At 38.9% G+C, this 17,667-nt stretch overlaps 1 protein-coding gene across 1 annotated transcript in view; it reads left to right on the top strand.

Moving 5' to 3' along the window:
- Positions 1–17,667, top strand: part of TRHR (thyrotropin releasing hormone receptor) — a 562,879-nt gene that overhangs the window by 516,300 nt on the left and 28,912 nt on the right. The gene's annotated exons all lie outside the window — the stretch shown is intronic.

The raw sequence follows: 17,667 nt of genomic DNA on the forward strand, positions 1-17,667 counted from the left end.
TAGGTGTGTTAGACATGCATGAAATGAATAAGGAACTGTCACTAGAAAGAAATATATACAACATTTTAAATGATACCATGATACTTGATTTATATAACATTTAGTATTAAAGATGCCCAGGTGATAGAAAAGACTTGAGCAACTAGGGAACAGTTGAGCAAATATTGTCAGCTCTTAGATTTCTGTTGCTCGGGTCTAGCAGTACTACCTAATACAAGGCATATTTACTGGGCCTTGTATTGGGCATCTATTACCCAAAACTTGATTAAGGGAAACTTAGAGAGATCTGTTGGCCATCTGCCAAGACAAACATTAAGAGAGTAAAGAATACAATAAGAGAGTAAAGAATACCTACCTCTCAGTTAGAGACTAAACATGGGGTAATGTCTGTAGCAAAGAAGGTCAAGGACTAGATTCATTCATTAGACTCTAATTTAGATCCTTGTTTTAAATTCTAAAAAATTGTTTGTCTGGTCTAATATCTTCCCTTTCAATTATAGTCATTAGCACCTATCAGCATTAATAATGTGCTTCAAATTGCTAATTGTGTTACACGTTCACACTCTTATTTCAAAGCTGTTACAAATAGGCTGCCCTTATAGAGGCTGAGTGGTAAGAGAAAAAGCCAAAGATTTGACTCCAAATACCCTGGGCTTTAAAAGGCCAGGGCTCTAATCAAGCTTGGATGTATGACCTTGGGTAAGCAGAACTCTCTGAGCCTCAGTTTCCTCATCTTTAAGGATAAGGATAAATAACAACCAGGGCTGGCGTGAGGGTTTAATGAAATACCTTATGAAAAACACCTAAAATAGAGTGTTGGTTCATCTGAATGTTTAATTAGTGTCATTCTGAGTTTTTTTAGTATGTTGGCAACTGTAAGGGAAATATTTATTCTTTAAAATATGCATTCACCATTTAAACAAAGATCATTTGTTGAGCAGGTGTGTATATGATATAGCAACTTCTCCAAGGAACTTTTTAATAATTAGGGCATTTGGAATTGTATTCAGAGCATTTGGGGTTGTCACAATAATGTCCCTGTCACTTAGCATCAGGAGCCTGGGATGCCAAATGACCTGAAATGTGCTAGACAGCCCTGCACAATGAAGTGCCCTGTTACAAATGTCAATAACACCCTCCTTGAGTAACAAGGGATGCCATATAAATCAAAAGAAGTGTATTGAAGTAATATGTCATGTAATTCAGTCTTGATTATAGATAGGAGGAGAGTTCAGAGAAAAGAAAGGAAATTGTGGGTCTAGAGGGATCAGAGAAGCCTTCGTGGAAGAGGTGGCATTTTAGAAGGCTCTGGAAGGATGAGGATAATTTGGAAAGTAAAAGTCAAGAGGGACAGCACTTTACACAGAGAGGACATGGCTGGGATGAGAATGGTATGGATTTGGAGAAGGGGTCAGGAAGGGGATTTTTATAGTATGTAGTGATTTGGTTGACTAAAATGAAGTCTTTGGGGAACAGCAAAAAGTAAGATTGGATTGATGTGTGTGTGTGTGTGTGTGTGTGTGAGAGAGAGAGAGAGAGAGAGAGAGAGAGAGAGAAGGAGAATGAGGGGAAAGGGCTGTAGAGAGTCCCAGCTATCAGGCAGAGCAAGGAGTTTGAACTTAGTGCAGGGACAATGAAGAAAGTGAGTGGTGAGCAGGCGGCAGCAATGAGGAAAGTGATGTTTGGGGACAATAAATCTGACAGCTGTGGACCAGGCAGGATTGGAGGCTGAGAGACTTGTGGCAGAGGGACCACTTTGGAAGTTGTTGGTAGTAATTCAGGCATGAAGTAGTACGACTCTCTATCAGGAGAATGTAAAGTAAGGTGTGAACCAGAGAGAGCTTTCAAAGAAAGAGAGGGTGAGATGTGAACATATCAGATACAAAGGATGAAGAGGGAACAATTCAATGTGGCTTCAGGGTTCCGAGTCTGGAAGAACGGTAGTGCCTCCAATGAATGGAATGAGAGCCATGAAGGGGAGTCAGTTTTGTCCAGAGTCAGTGACCCTTTGATCTGGCTCTTCCTCTTCCGAAACGGTTCTTTTCTTAAACCTTCCAAAGGTTCTAATTCCACCTCCTATAACCCAAGGACTATTATTCTAATATTTTCTCTGCATGTTTTTTCTTTCAGGCAATTTTAATGTACATTTTAATAAATATTCTGTCTGGACCAGGTCTTTCTAACCAAGTAATGAAGGTCAAATGTGCATAGCCTAAAAGAACTACTTTTTAAGAAGAAATAAGAGAGTATTTATATGTAAGGGACAAGTGTGGGGTTTTTGTTCGTTCATTTGTTTGCTTTTAACTTATATCCCCTCTGCAGAAAATTCAGACCAGAATCTTTTTTCTTCCTATTATTCAGATTCAATTATGTTTTAGGAAACCAACTAAATATTTGGTAAATTCAGTGAAACAAATTACTCAGAATAATGGCTTGGAATTGTGTAGACAAAAGAATTATCTGATTGATGAAATCTTTTGCTTTACAATTGGCTGTGATGATAATGGAGGCATGGTTTAAATGGTCACATTTTTCCCATTTCAGCTCTATCTACACACTCCCAAAAGATATGTCTCTGTTCAGTCAGTTCAGGTGTTCAGCATTGTGTAGATAAAATATCTTTATCATTGACTGTATATTTCAAAGGAATTGATTGGATCTTTCAGTATTTTGGAGACGCAGAAATATCTTGGTAAAGGACTACACTATGGATAAACACATTCAATTCAAATATATTATTTCCACAGGATACGGGGTATGCAGAATATTTTACAGATCAGGCTATCAGTTTCATTTTCAGTTGAGTCACACTAACATACTTTTTTGTTTGTTTTTTACAGTATAACTGGTGGGAAACTGTGCAACATAGTCCAAGTTTATGGCAAAATTTTCATTGTGGATTTTGTTTGGCTTAAAAAGCCTTTGAAATGCCAAACAGTCTTTGTTTACACAAATTTCTTAAAAGCCTTCTACCTTCCTAGAGGAATGTTGGTAGCCCAAGAGACAAAGGCAGCTTTCCTTTTAAAGCAATATATGCCTTTTGTTGCTGTTACTGCTGCTGATGATAGAAAAGCAGTCATGTATTATGGAAAACACAGAAAACTAGGAATAAGAAAAAAGGCATCCTTTACCCCATCTCTCAAAACCCACAATTTATTAGCATTTAGTCATATTTATTTTCATGTTTTCACTTGATCTTTTTTATATCATTATAGTCAATATACAGATATATAATTTTATATGCTGTTTTTACACAAAATGTGAAATTAACCTTCTCAAGAATAGCACAGAGTAAAAGAAAATGGATAAGATTGTGAGTCAGTTTTTCTCAGCCGCAGTTTTCTCATTAATAAAATGATACTAACAATTCCTCATGGAGTTACTCAAATCAGATGAGATGCATCAGACAAAATTTGTGAGTTTTTTTGGGTTTTTTTGGTCTCTCCTCCCTCCTGTACCATCAGCTACCCTTCCATCAGTCCTTTACTTCTCAGTGACTTCCACTCCCCTAGGCAGCCTCCTGACTCTGACTCTTGAGTAAACCAAGTAGGATGTGCTCATGGAAAATTAAGAATTCAGTTAAAGAAAGGGCTTAAATGTGTCTTTTCTCTTCTCCCCCTGCCTCCCTCCAACTCCTGCCTCAAGTGTTACCTACTTTTTAAAGAAGAAATTTTGAACAAGGAAAGACACTTAAGAAACAAAGGAAAGCAGGCATAATGGTGGCAGTAGGGCTGACATTTGAAAACATAAAGTCCCTTAAGTCGTGTGGGTAGCTTAATCAACGATTAATCTTAAAAGGCATATTGGTACTTCCCTGGCAGTCCAGTGGTTAAGAATCTGTGCTTCCACTGCAGGGGGCACGGGTTCCATCCCTGGTCGGGAAACTAAGATCCCGCATGCTGCAGGTGCGGCAAAAAACAAAAAACAACAAAGAAGGGTGTATTAATGATACTAAACTCTGCAGCATTAGGCCTAAATCAGAGGTTCCTCAAGTTTACTGGGACTGTTTTTGTACTGTTTTCACAGGTCCACCTTTCATTTTTAATTGTTTTATTTGTTCCATTTTTCTGGGTTCAACTATATCCTTAATAGTATAAAGATCTCTTAGATGGGAAAAAAGTGCAATTTTTGTAACTTAGCACAGAGTTATCTAAGTATGCAATCTTATTTTATTATTAAAGAAAAGTTTTCCATTTTCCAATTCACATCCTATATAAGGAAAAACTACGTATGTCATAAATTGCCTCAGTGAAAGTGCCCTGCAGTTACATGTTTTGTGTCCTTTGGTTAGATGAGCGCACATTGTGTATTCCCAATTTTACGCCTGCAGCTTTGAGACATAATTTCACCAGTAAAGGAATATAAATTTCCCTGTATGCCTACAAAAAGGAAAAACCTGCACTCGTACAGAATTCTTGATTTTACCACACACCAAAAAACACCTTAAAATCAGCTAATCTTGAAAATGACAAAGTATATTTCTTTACGTAGCCTCTTGTGAATTCTTCAAATTGCAGATATTCCAAGTTCCAGACAGATTAAGTCTGGGCTGTTACCATGTTCTTAGTCTCCTTTACTTTTTTTATGAGTTGGGGGAAGGGTGAAAGGTAAAAAGCTAGAGCTAGGTCAACATCAAGCAGAATTTTGCAGTAGGTCACTTTATATTCACTGTCCTCCTCAACTTAATGAAACATTCATTCACAACCCTAAAAGCACCAAGTGCTGTCCTAGGTGGGGGCGCTACTGGGATATAGAAAGACACACTCTTCATCTTCAAGGGGCTCACTATTGGCCATGTACACAAATAATCCTGAGCAGACCATTAGGTTCTACAATAGAGAACGAAGCCTCCATGAGGGGAAAAGCAAAATGGCAGAGAATGGAGGAAAGCTCTGTGGAGAACATGGCATTGATCTGGGCCTGTAAAGATGGGCAGAATGTCTAAAAGCAGCAATAAGGAGACAGAGAGAAAAGGAAGAAAGTTCAACAGAAAGAGAGGAATAGATAGGGGAGGGACTGGACACGTTCAAGGAGAGAGTAGTCTAGTATCATTGAAGTGGAGCAATGAAAGTGAACTGTCTACTGAGGGAAGCCTGAACCAGATTGTGGTCTGCTATATCTAACTCCCATCTCTCCTCCCCATCCTTGACCTTTGTCACTCTACCTACTTACACCCACACCCATGATTACAACTCCCAACTATGAAAGTCTAGTACACAGCTCTAGCAAAGACATCTTCCTGACCCCTACGCCTAATTGAGTTTTGGACATCGTGTAATTACATCAAATCCAATATGTCTAAAACTAAATCCATTCTTTTTTCCTTCGTAAACCCCTACCTCTTTTTTTCTTTCCTATTTTAGATTCCCAAGCCACAAATCTAGGAGTCCTTCTAAGTTCTTTTCTGTCCTATATACTCACCCCAAATCCAAGTAATAGTCAAGTGCTAGTGACTCTAGCTGATAACTCATTATTTGACCTACTCCGTCACACTACCATTGTCCTAGTTCACTATTTCTCACCTGCTCTATTTCAGGACACACCTCACCAAGCCTCTCTGACTCCCATTCCTCTGTCCCCCCACATCATTCTGCACATTTCTTACTAGGGGGTTTCTCTAACAAACAGATATGTTATTAAAATGCTTTAAAGTTCCCGGAGGCCTAGAGTTTAAACATCTTAGCATAACAAGTAAGATCCTGGCTCCTTTATACGTTTTTAGCTTCATCACTTATGGCTTTCCTAACTCAGACTTTATGCTCCGGTGATACTGAATTATTTGTAGTTCTCTGAACTTGCTATGTTCTCTCAGCCAGAATACCTTTCATCTGGCAAACTCTCAGTTATCATCCAAGTCTCAGATCAAACGGTGCCCCCCATGCATCCCATCAAGCCTTCCCTGAATGTCTCAGGCAGATCTATGTAACTGGATGCCTAGCTATAACCATGTGTGTTAGGTATTCTACCTATGTGTCCACAGTACATTGCATATACTTCTGGTTTAGTAATTCTTATATATCATAATTGTTACCTGTTGGTCTTCCCATTGCCACTAACATCTGTAAGAGTAGGGCCCGTATCCCCAGTGCGCTCAGCACTGAATTTGGCATGTCACAGGCTCCCAGAAGAGTTTATAGATAGTCATGTGTTGCAGCCGAAGAGTACAGGCTTTGCAATACAGCAGGTGGCTAGCATTTCTTCCCAAATCTATGTTCAGTGACATCACACTAGTTGCTTAAAATTGGTCATGGTTGGAGTACCAACACTGCAGAAATCAGCAAATATGACATTTCAGGGTGCCTCCCTTTTTTTGTGGAGAGCCAGTTGTTAAATACTGATCAGTGCACTTCTCTCTGTGTGTGTATCATACATAATAAATGAAAGTGTAAAAGAGTACATACACGAATACTTTGGAGCTAAGTCAATTCCAACACTCTATTTTGCTCCCTGAAAAATTATTGTTTATTTATTCCATATCTTTCACTGATTTTAATTAAAATTTATTGTCTTTTATTGAATGTCTTTTGAATTCCAAAACAGAAAAACTAGCAACCAGCTAGTATGATAGTGAGTTTGTTACTAGATAAGACTTTTGAGCAAGATTTCCCCCTTCCAGACAGAACAGACTGACTTAGAAACATGGCGGACTCAAATCATAATTTACTTTTTGTACAGAATCCTGTTGGCTTTCCAAAGAGCCTTTCAGATATCCTCCCCAATGAGACAGCTACATTGGACTGAATGCACAGAGATGCAGAAGGATGGCAACTTAAGGAAGGAAACAGTGTGAGCAGAAGTATTAAGATGAGAATAAACTATCCGAGCACTCCTATGTTGCTAATTTTCCTAAAACAATTTGCACACATCATCTTCTTTCAAAAAGAAACATCCCCAATCTCCTCTGACTGGCTTTCAAAGCCCTCTAAAATCTGACCTTTTCATCATTTTTCTGGCTTTTTTCATCCATTGTTTCTTTAATTTAATAGACAATTATTGAGCACCAATTTCATGTCAGGCATTACTCCAGAAAACCAATAATAATTACTGTCTTATGGGAAATTTTTGTAAAATACAAAAGATCATCATTCAAAAATGGTGATAGTATTGGGGTAGTATTTTTGTTTTTTTCAGATATATACCCAGGAGTGGAATTGCTAGGTCATATGGTAGCTCTATTTTTAGTTTTTTGAGAAACCTCCATACTGTTTTCCACTGTGGCTGCAGCAACTTACATTCCCACCAGCAGTGCACAAGGGTCTCCTTTTCTCTACGTCCTCACCAACATTTGTTATTTGTGGTCTTTTTGATGATAGCCGTTCTGACAGGTGTGAAAAAACAAAAACACTAATTTGAAAAGATACATACACCTCAATGTTCACTGCAGCATTATTTACAATAGCCAGGACATGGAAGCAACCTAAGCATCCATCAACAGTTGAATGGATAAAGAAGATGTGGTACATATATACAATGGAATAGTACTCAGCCATAAAAAAGAATGAAATTTGCAGCAACATGGATGGACTTGGAGGGTATTATGCCAAGTGATATGTCAGACAGAGAAAGATAAATACTGTATGATATCAGTTATATGTGGAATCTAAAAAGTAAAACAAATCAGTGAATATAACAAAAAAGACATAGACTCACAGATATAGAGAACAATCTAGTGGTTACCAGTGGGGGGAGGAAAAGGGAGTGGGGAAAGTTAGGGTTAGGGGATTAAGAGGTACAAACTATTAGGTATAAAATAATCTACAAAGATATATTGTACAGCACAGGGGATATAGACAATATTTTATAATAACTATAAATAGAGTATAACCTTTAAAAATTGTGAATCACTATATGGTACACCTGTAACTTATATAATATTGTACATCAACTATAATTTTTTTTAAAAAAAACACTTGGAAAATACAAAGTTAGGTTGCACAGTGCGCAGAAGAGGCAACGAGGAATGAGTGAACACCATACATAAGGCTGGAAAGCAGGCCCTCAACAGAGAAGAGTCACTTCACTTTAGAAAAACGAGTAGGTGTTCTCCAGGCCAACATGAAAGCAGCAGAATTTACGTAGCCAAGCAGAGCCCAGGGTAAGACCTTGGAAGTACCTGTGTGCCACTGAAAGCAACTAAATCTGGTTCTAAGGCACCAGGGAACCACTGAAGAACTCTAATAAGGACAGTGGCAAACTGGATTTGACTTTCGGGAACTTCACTCATAAAATTTTACAATGAAGCCAGCCCATAACCAGGGAAACAGAAATGAGGCTTTTGCAATCAGAGCAAAAAGCAAAGAAGACTTGAATTAGGGCGTAAGAGTAGAGAAGTCTAGGAAGGATATACAAGAGTTAAATCAGTGGAATTTAACTACTAATCTGGCAAATGAAAAAGAAGTTCCTAAAGTGAGTCCCAGATTCTCACCTGGAGTGACTGGGCAGGCAGTGGTGTTAGCAAGCATGACACAGAATACAAGAGGAAGAACAGTCTTAACTGTTCTTTTTAAAGTCTTAACTTTACTCCTTCCGCATAGATGTGGGCGTGTCTCACCAGATTCTCCCATGTATAATAAGCTCATTTGATTTTGCAACCTTGCTCATGTAATTTTTCCCACCTGTAAAGCCCTCCCCACTCTTCATACCTCCCACCTCTCTGAAAAGCTCAAGTTCCCAGCTCAGGCTGCAGTGAGAGCCAGGGGTCCCGTACATTGGACATCTACCTGAAGGCAGAGTCTAGCATGAGCTCTAGAGTCAGAAAAATGTAAGTTCAATTCTACTTCCTATCTCTGTAACTTTGAATACGTTATTTTACTTCTTGATACTTGTTTGTTCAAATGTAACATGGGATACTAATGATACCCACTCATAGGGATGCTGTGAGGAAATGCTTAGTACATAGTAAGCATTTAAAAATGCTTATTTATTACATTTAAATTATATGCTATAGTTAAAATATTATTTACCCCGCTTTATTCATGAAATAGCAAAAAATACAGACTGGTGATTTCCCAAAACAACAAAGTTTAGAGGTTATAATAGAGGTTGATCTTCCAGGCTGATCTAACAGCATATTCATAAGATCAAATTAATATTTCTTGAGCTCTGCTATGTGCCCAGAGAAATACATTAAGCACATTAAGTTTATATGAACTAACTCAATATATCTTCACAACAATCCTGAGAAGTAGGAACTAACTGTAGAAGAGAATCTGGAGGCCAATGAATGCAAAGTGACCTGCTGGTTGTAGCAAAGCCAGGATTTTGACCCAGCACACCTGCTCCATTTCAACCACAGGGCAAGAGAAAATCAAATAAAGGTGAGACTGGTGAGGGCTAAAGTAAGTTTCCTGGAGGTGGATGTTTGGGCCGGGTTAAAGAGACTGAGAGGAAAGAGGTCGTTCCAGATAAAGGAGGGAGATGGGAAGGATATGACAGTATTATCAACAGGAGAAAAAAGCCCAGAATTTTAAAAAGCATTTTCTGTCTGAGGAATAGTAATGAGATTAGTCAGATGTGGGCCAAAAGTTTATGGGAAATAAATTTGGAGGACATGCAGACTGGGGCTGGAACAGTGAGACCAGAAAACCAAGCACAGGACCACCACCTGCTTCCCCAAGCCCGTCATCAGGCTGGTGACCAACACCAGGGAAATCACATTCTATAGGGCGCAGCTATCCCAGCCTTGGAGTTTCCCTTCCAATGGGCCCTCGTTAACCTCTGCCGATCCATTTACAGGACCATCACCGGTTCCCTCTTTTCATGCCTATTTCAAAACTTTCTACTCTCCTGAAGTTGTCGCACCTGGAATTTTTTTCCCTCTGAAATCTGCCCCCAACATCCAACCTCTCCTCTCTATTGCTACTTCCTTAATTCCAGTCTCATGTCCTCCCTGCACTGTAGACCAGGAGGCTGGTCTCTCTGCCTCGCCAAACTGTTGCATAAGCATTCTAACCAACTTCCCTGCCTCTTATTTGCCCTCTTCCAATTCATCCCCCAGGGTGCTGCTAGAATCATCTAAAATGCAAACTTGATAACAGCATCATGCTGCCTGAAGTCTTCCAATATCCTTTTTCCCTATAGGTTTAAATCCAAGGTCACAATCATAGCACACTGGGACATTTATGTTCTGCTCCCCACTTACTTTCTCAAGCTCATCCCCTTTCTGTCCCCCACATACCATTCTACAAGCAGTTTCCTTATCTGGCCACACTCTTTCCTGCCTCCAAGCCAGTGTACATACTCCCCCTGCCACGAGCATTCCATACAGATGCAAGAACAAAATGCTACAAATGGGAGGGACAAACACCAATCCCTGCCAATGGAGAAAAAGGAAGCCTGCTCTGCGTCATGACCTATGAGAGGGTCAAATGAGGGCCTGTGCGCACCGCATTGCTGTAGTAATTTGTTCAAATGTCTCTCCCACCAGATTGTATATCCCACAAGGGCAGAAACATTATCCCATTCATTTTTGTGTCCACAGTGCCTGTCATGGCACCTAGGGACATACTGATAAATGACTAAACTAGTAAAGACTGGATATAAAGGTAGAATGATCAAGTATGACTCCAAAGATTTTTTCAGGAGACCAAAAATGGCAAAATTGTTGAAAGAAATGTTAAGGGAAAAGATGTTAAAAACACTGTCAGAAATCTTTAGCTTAAGATGAGGATATGGAAATTTTACATTGTAAGTATTTAGGATTTGGAAAAATTTGATGAGTAGTCAGAATCGGATATGTGCATTTGTGAACCAGTAGAATCAAGGAAAGAAGATATGACTAGGGCTGAATTTATTTATTTATCTATCCTTTTTATTGAACTACAGTTGACATACAATATTGTATTCATTTCAGATGTACAACATAGTTATTCAACATTTTCATACATTATTAATTGATTACCACTATAAGTCTAGTAACCATCAGTCACCATACAAAGTTGTTACAATATTACAGACTATATTTCCTATGCTGTACATTACATCCCTGTAACTTATTTCTTTTATAACTGGAAATTTATACCTCTTAATGCTCTTTACTTATTTCACCCGACACTCCACCACCCTACCCTTTGCTAACCACCAGTTTGTTCTCTGTATCTATGAGTCTGTTTCTGTTTTCTTTTGTTTGTTTGTTTTCTTTTTTAGATTTCACACACAAGCATACTTCATTTTTTGCACTTCACAGGTATTGCAATTTTTGCAAATTGAAGTTTTGTGGCAACCCTGGGTTGTTGGATGATGGTTAGCATTTTTTAGCAGTAAAGAATTAATTAAGGTATGTATATTGGTTTCTTTTAGACAAAATGCTATTGCACACTTAATAGACTACAGTGTAGTGTAAACAAATTTTATATGCCCTGGGAAACCAAAAAATACATGTAACTCGCTTTATTGTGATATTCCCTTTATTGCCATGGTCTAGAACCAAGCCTACAATAGCTCTGAGGTATGCCTGTATAAGTGAAGTCATATAGTATTTGTCTTTCCCTGTCCCACTTATTTCATTTGGCATAATACCCTCTAGGTCCATCCATGTGTTGCAAATGGCAAGACATCATTCTTTTTTAAGGCTGAGTAATATTCTATTATATATAATAGATACTTTATATATATATATATCTCACATTCTCTATCCATTAATCTGTGGATGGATATTTATGTTTCCATATCTTGGCTATTGTAAATAATGCCTCAATGAACATAGGGGTGCATATATCTTTTGGAATTAGTGTTTTTGTTTTCTTCAGATAAATACCCAGAACCAGAAGTGGAATTGCTGGATCATACAGTAATTCTATTTTTAATTTTTTGAGGACCCACCATACTGTCTTCTAAGCTGGCTGAACTAATTTATAATCCCACCAACTGTGCACCAGTGTTCCTTTTTCTCCACATCCTTGACAACACTTGTTATTTTTTTAAATTTATTTATTTACTTATTTACTTATTTATGCTGGCTGTGTTGGGTCTTAATTTCTGTGCGAGGGATCTCTCTAGTTGCGGCGAGCAGGGGCCACTCTTCAACGCGGTGCGCGGGCCTCTCACTGTCACAGCCTCCCTCGTTGCGGAGCACAGGCTCCAGACGCGCAGGCTAAGTAGCTGTGGCTCACGGGCCCAGTTGCCCCGCGGCATGTGGGATCCTCCCAGACCAGGGCTCGAACCCGTGTCCCCTGCATTGTCAGGCAGACTCTCAACCACTGCGCCACCAGGGAAGCCCACCAACACTTGTTATTTGTTGCCTTTTTGATAATAGCCATTGTGACAGGTATGAGGTGATATCTCAATGTGGTTTTGATTTGCATTTCCCTCATATCAGTGCTGTTGAGCTTCTTTTCATGTGCCTGTTGGCCATCTTTATGTCTTCCTTGAAAAATGTCTATTCAGCTTCTCTGTCCATTTTTTTAAATCAGGTTGTTCTGTAAGAACATATATATGTGGTATAAGAAAATGGTCCAGTTTCATTCTTTTGAATGTAGCTGTCTGGTTCTCCCAACACCATTTATTGAAGGGGTCTTCTTTTCCCCACTGTTTGTTCTTGCCTCTTTTGTCGTAGTTTAATTGACCACATAAGTGTGGGTGCATTTCTGGGCTGTCTATTTTGTTCCACTGGTCTACGTGTCTGTTTTTGTGCCAGTACTATACAGTCTTGATTACTATAGATTTGTAGTATAGTTTGAAATCAGGGAGTGTGATACCTCTAGCTTTCTTTTTGTTTCTTAAGATTGCTTTGGCTATTTGCATTCTGCTGTGGTTCCATACAAATTTTAGGATTATTTGCTTTAGTTCTGTGAAAAATGCCACTGATGTTTTGATAGGAATTGCATTTAATCTGTAGATTACTTTGTATATTTTATCAATATTAATTATTCCAATCCATGAGCACTATATATCTTTCCATTAGTTTGTGTCATCTTCATTTTCTTTCATCAGTGTCTTATAGTTTTCAGAGTAGAGGTCTTTCATCTTCTTGGTTAAACTTATTCCTAAGTATTTTATTCTTTTTGATGCAATTGTAAGTGGGAGTGTTTTTTTTATTTCTCTTTCTGATAGTTTGTTATTAGTGTATAGAAATGCAACAGATTTCTGTATTGATTTTATATCCTGCAACTTTACTGAATTCATTTATTAGTTCTAATAGTTTTGGGTTAAAGTCCTTAGAATTTTCTATATATAGTACCATATAATCTGAAAACAGCAGCAGTTTTAATTCTTTCTTTCTAATTTGATGACTTTTATCTCTTTTCTTGTCTGATAGCTGTGGCTAGGAATTCTAATACTGTGTTGAATAAAAGTAGTTATTGATAGAGGACATCCCTGTCTTGTTCTTGATCTTAGAAGAAAATTTTCAGATTTTTACCATAATGTTAACTGTGGGTTGTCATATATGGCCTTTATTATGTTGAGTAATATTCTCTCTATTTCCACTTTGTTGAGAGCTTTTAGCATAAATGAATGTTGAATTTTGTTAAATGCTTTTTCTGCATTTATCAAGGTGATTATATGATTTTTATTCTTCAATTTGCTTATATGGTATATCATTTTGATTGATTTTTGGATACTGAACCATCATCCTTGCATCCCTATAATAATAAATCCCTCTTAATCATGGTATATGATCCTTTTAATGTACTGTTGAATTCAGTTTGCTACTCCCCCTACCCCACATTGTATGTTTTTTACATTGTATTTTACCTATTTTTATTTTGTTTGTTGCTTAACTAATTATTTTATGTATAGATTATTTTTACTACTTTTGTCTTTCAATCTTCATGCTAGCTTTATAGATAGTCGATCCACTGCATTTATTGTATGCTTGCCTTTACTAGTAAAATTTTTCCTTTTATAATTTTTTTGTTTCTTGTTATGGCTTTTTCTTTTCTGTTTAAAGAAGTACTTTAACATTTCTTGTAAGACTGGTTTAGTAGTGATGAACTCCTTTAACTTTTGCTTCTCTGGGAAACTATTTATCTCTCTTTCAATTCTGAATTGTAACCTTGCAAGGTGGAATATTCTTGGTTATAAGTTTTTCTTTCTTTCAGTACTTTGAATACATCATGCCAATCCCTTCTGGCCCATAAAATTTCTTTTGAAAATTTAGCTGCTAGACTTATGGGGAGTCTCTTGTACATAACTAGTTTTTTTCTCTTACTGATTTTAAGATTCTTTCTTTATCTTTAACTTTTGATAATTTAACTATAATGTGTCTTGGTGTGAGTCTCATTCAATTCACCTCATTTGGGTGTCTCTGCCTCCTGGATTTGATTGTCTGTTTCCTTTAACAGGTTAGGGAATTTTCAGCCATAATTTCTTCCAGTAGGTTTCTGTCTTTTTCTCTCTCTTTTCTCCTTCTGGGACCCCTATAATGTGAATGTTAGTACACTTAATGTTGTTCCAAAGGTCTCTAAACTATCCTTATTTTTTAAACTATTCTTTTTTCTTTTTGCTCTTCTAATTGGGTAATTTCCATTACCCTGTCTTTCAGAACACTGATCCATTCTTCTGCATCCTCTAAATAGCTGTTTATTCCCTCTAGTGTATTTTTTAGTTCTAGTTAGTTACTAAAAAATACTGATTGGTTCTTTTTTTTATAGTTTCTACCTCTTTGTTGAAGTTCTCACTGAGTTCATCCATTCTACTCCTGTTGTAATCATCTTTACAACACTATTACTTTGAACTCTTTATCTGGTAAATTCCTTATCTCTGTTTCATTTAGTTCTTTTTCTGAGGTTTTTTCTTATTCTTTCATTTGGAAGGTATTTCTTTGTCTCCTCATTTTGCCTAACTTTCTGCGTTTGTTTCTGTATATTATATATATCAGCTATGTCTCCCAGTCTTGAAAGGATGGCCTTATGTAGAAGGTGTTCTGTGGAGCTCAATGGTACGATCTCACCTGGTCAAAAGAGGCAGGTGCTCCAGGGGTATCCCCTGTGTGGGATGTGCATGTCCTCCTACTGTGATAGAGCCATGATAGCTGCAGACCTCTTGGTGGACAGAGTCGGTTCCCAGGCCAGCTAGCTGTGTGGCTTAGCCACAACTGCTGCAGATTCCCTGGTGGACAGGGCTGGTCCCTGTCCCAAATGTCTACAAAACCTGTCTGCAACTGCTGCAGGCATGCTGATATGAGGGCTGGCCCTCAGTGCAGCTGGCTGGGAGGTCCAACCTCGATTGCTGCTGGTACATCGATTTGTAGGGCTGGCTTCCTGTGGCTGAAGCCACTTTGAAGGGGCACTTTGCCAGCTAGAATAGCCTGACAGGTTGGGGAGGACAAGAGCCACTTCAGAGGGGCCAGCCAGGACAGGTGGGTTGAGTGAGGTGGGTCCCAGAGAACACCAGGGTGGGGAGCGCGGTTTTAGCTAGGTTGATGGAGTGTGACAGAAATGGCACTCGCCGGCACTGGGCCAGCTAGGTGAAAGGGAAGTAAAAGAAAACTGGCACCTACCAGTGCTTTCGCCCCCGGAGGAAGTGCCGCCAGATACCTGTGCCTCCGGTGCCTGCCCTTATGTTAGTCAATGATTCTCCTTTGTATATGACCCAGGTTCTTTTCAAGCTGCTGCCTCTGTGCTGGGATTCAGAGGGAACGAGTTTATGTGCAAGCCCTTTAAGAGTGAAATCTCAGTTTTCCACAGCCCTCCAGCTCTCCGGGCCATCAGGCCCTCTGGATTTCAAAGCCAGCTGTTATGGGGGCTCATCTTCCCGGTGCAGGACCCCTGGGCTGAGGAGCCCAGTGTAAGGCTCAGCCCCCTAGCTCCTCAGAGGGGAATTCCATGGTTGTGATATCCCTCCCACGTGTGGATCACTGAATTGGGGTCGTGGGTTCTGACTGGACCACATCTCTGCCCCTCTTACCCATCTCGATGTGGCCTTTTCTTTATATCCTTAGTTGTAGAAATGCTGTCCTGCTAGTCTTCAGGTTGTTCTCAGAGACACTTGTTCTCTATATAGTTGTAGTTTGGGTGTGTCCCTGGGAGGAGGTGAGCTCAGGGTCTTCCTACTCCACCATCTTGATCCGGACTCTGGCTAGAGTTGAATTTTTTAAAATAGAAGGACAGACTGACAAAAACCTAGTTCTGGAGGAATGTCTGCATTTAGGAGGCTAGAAGATGACTGGATTCTTTGCTACAGATTTAAAAAAAAAAAACACCACACACAATTTCCCCGTCCTCGAACAGCCAGAGTGTCAAAGGCATAGCCGTAGTGGATGATTCCAGTTAGGAGGGAAAGTAAAGAAAGAAGAATGAGCCAGGGAGAGCGAGGAGGTTCGGTTAAATGAATAAGTGGATTTATCTAAAACTGGGGCGTCGTGTCCTTGCCACCAGAGTCAAACACAGCTCTTCAGAGCTGCATGGGAGGCACCTGAAAAGAACTCGAATAAACTAAAAATTAAATTAGCTCTGAAAATTAAACAAGGCTAAATACATGTGCACATGGGATAGGATGAATAATGTAAAACACCTGACATCCATATTTAGTTGAAATAAAAATAGATAATATTATGTTGGAAAAGAAAATATTGCAACCTTTTGTAAACAACACTTTTAGCCAAAAGCTATCTCTCTTGGATAGATTGCCTGAACATAATTTTATAGTAGCTGCAAGTAAGTACAGCATCCTCTGCCTCTCCATTCCGTGCCTTTGTTGTTTGAGTCTTATGTGGATTTATGACTATGGGAGAACTCAGCATACTTTCCTCAGGCAGCAGCTCTTAGCTTTGAAAATAAGGAAGTGACTCAGTGAGCGAGGTGGCATGATCATGAGAATGAAAGAGGAAAGAGAGTAAATGCAGAGCACCCCATCACTTTTCAAAGATCATTTTTAAAGTCAAGCGACCCAAGTGCAGTATTGACACACTGCCGTGTTTCCTCTGATAAGGGTTCAGCTTTGTGAGTGATTCTACTTGGCAAACATTTGAAATATTATGCATATAGAAAAATCTGGGTGGGAAGAGTGAGAGAAAAGTGTGCACTTTTCTACTGGGAAAGATAGAAAGAAGCTCAGATTCAGGGTGAATCTACAGGAGAAATATTTGACTAGATATTATAAAGTGCTAGAATGGACCACCAGGAATTTCTTTACAAATCAATTAGACAAGTCTCTGAATAAGTTAAGAGCAATCGAGTCACTACTTTTATATAAACCAACTGTAGTGCACAGTGGAGGTATGATCCTGGAATTAAAGATGGCCTTGTTCAGTTATTACAGTCCCTTCCAGTGCATTCTTATACGGAATGGGAAAATAGTGGAAGTAAGGACAAATTCGTACCTACTCATTTATGAGTCAATTGAAAACCTATTATATGTCAGGCACTGTATTAGACACTAGGGTATAAAAATGAAAAAGTCTGAGTTCCTGCTGACAAAAAGGTCACAGTCTAACAGGAAAAAACATGAAAGTAAACTGATCATTAAAGCCATAAAGGAATAAGTGTTATCATGGGAAAAAGCACAGATTAGTGTTACCTGACCTAGATGGCTTGGGGAAAGGTGGGCATCAAGAAAGTCTTCTGGAAAAGAAGACTCCTAAATTGAGCCTTGCGAATTAATAGAAGCTTTGTAGGTGAAGAAGGGAAGGAAGATGGTTTATGCAAAGGAGACTCTACCGTTGAAGACCAGGAGTCCAGAAAGAACACAATCAGTCCAAAGAACTGCAAGTAGGTCATCAAGGCTGGG

This window comes from Tursiops truncatus, chromosome 17 (genome assembly GCF_011762595.2).
Source record: "Tursiops truncatus isolate mTurTru1 chromosome 17, mTurTru1.mat.Y, whole genome shotgun sequence".
Classification (NCBI taxonomy): Eukaryota; Metazoa; Chordata; class Mammalia; order Artiodactyla; family Delphinidae; genus Tursiops; species Tursiops truncatus.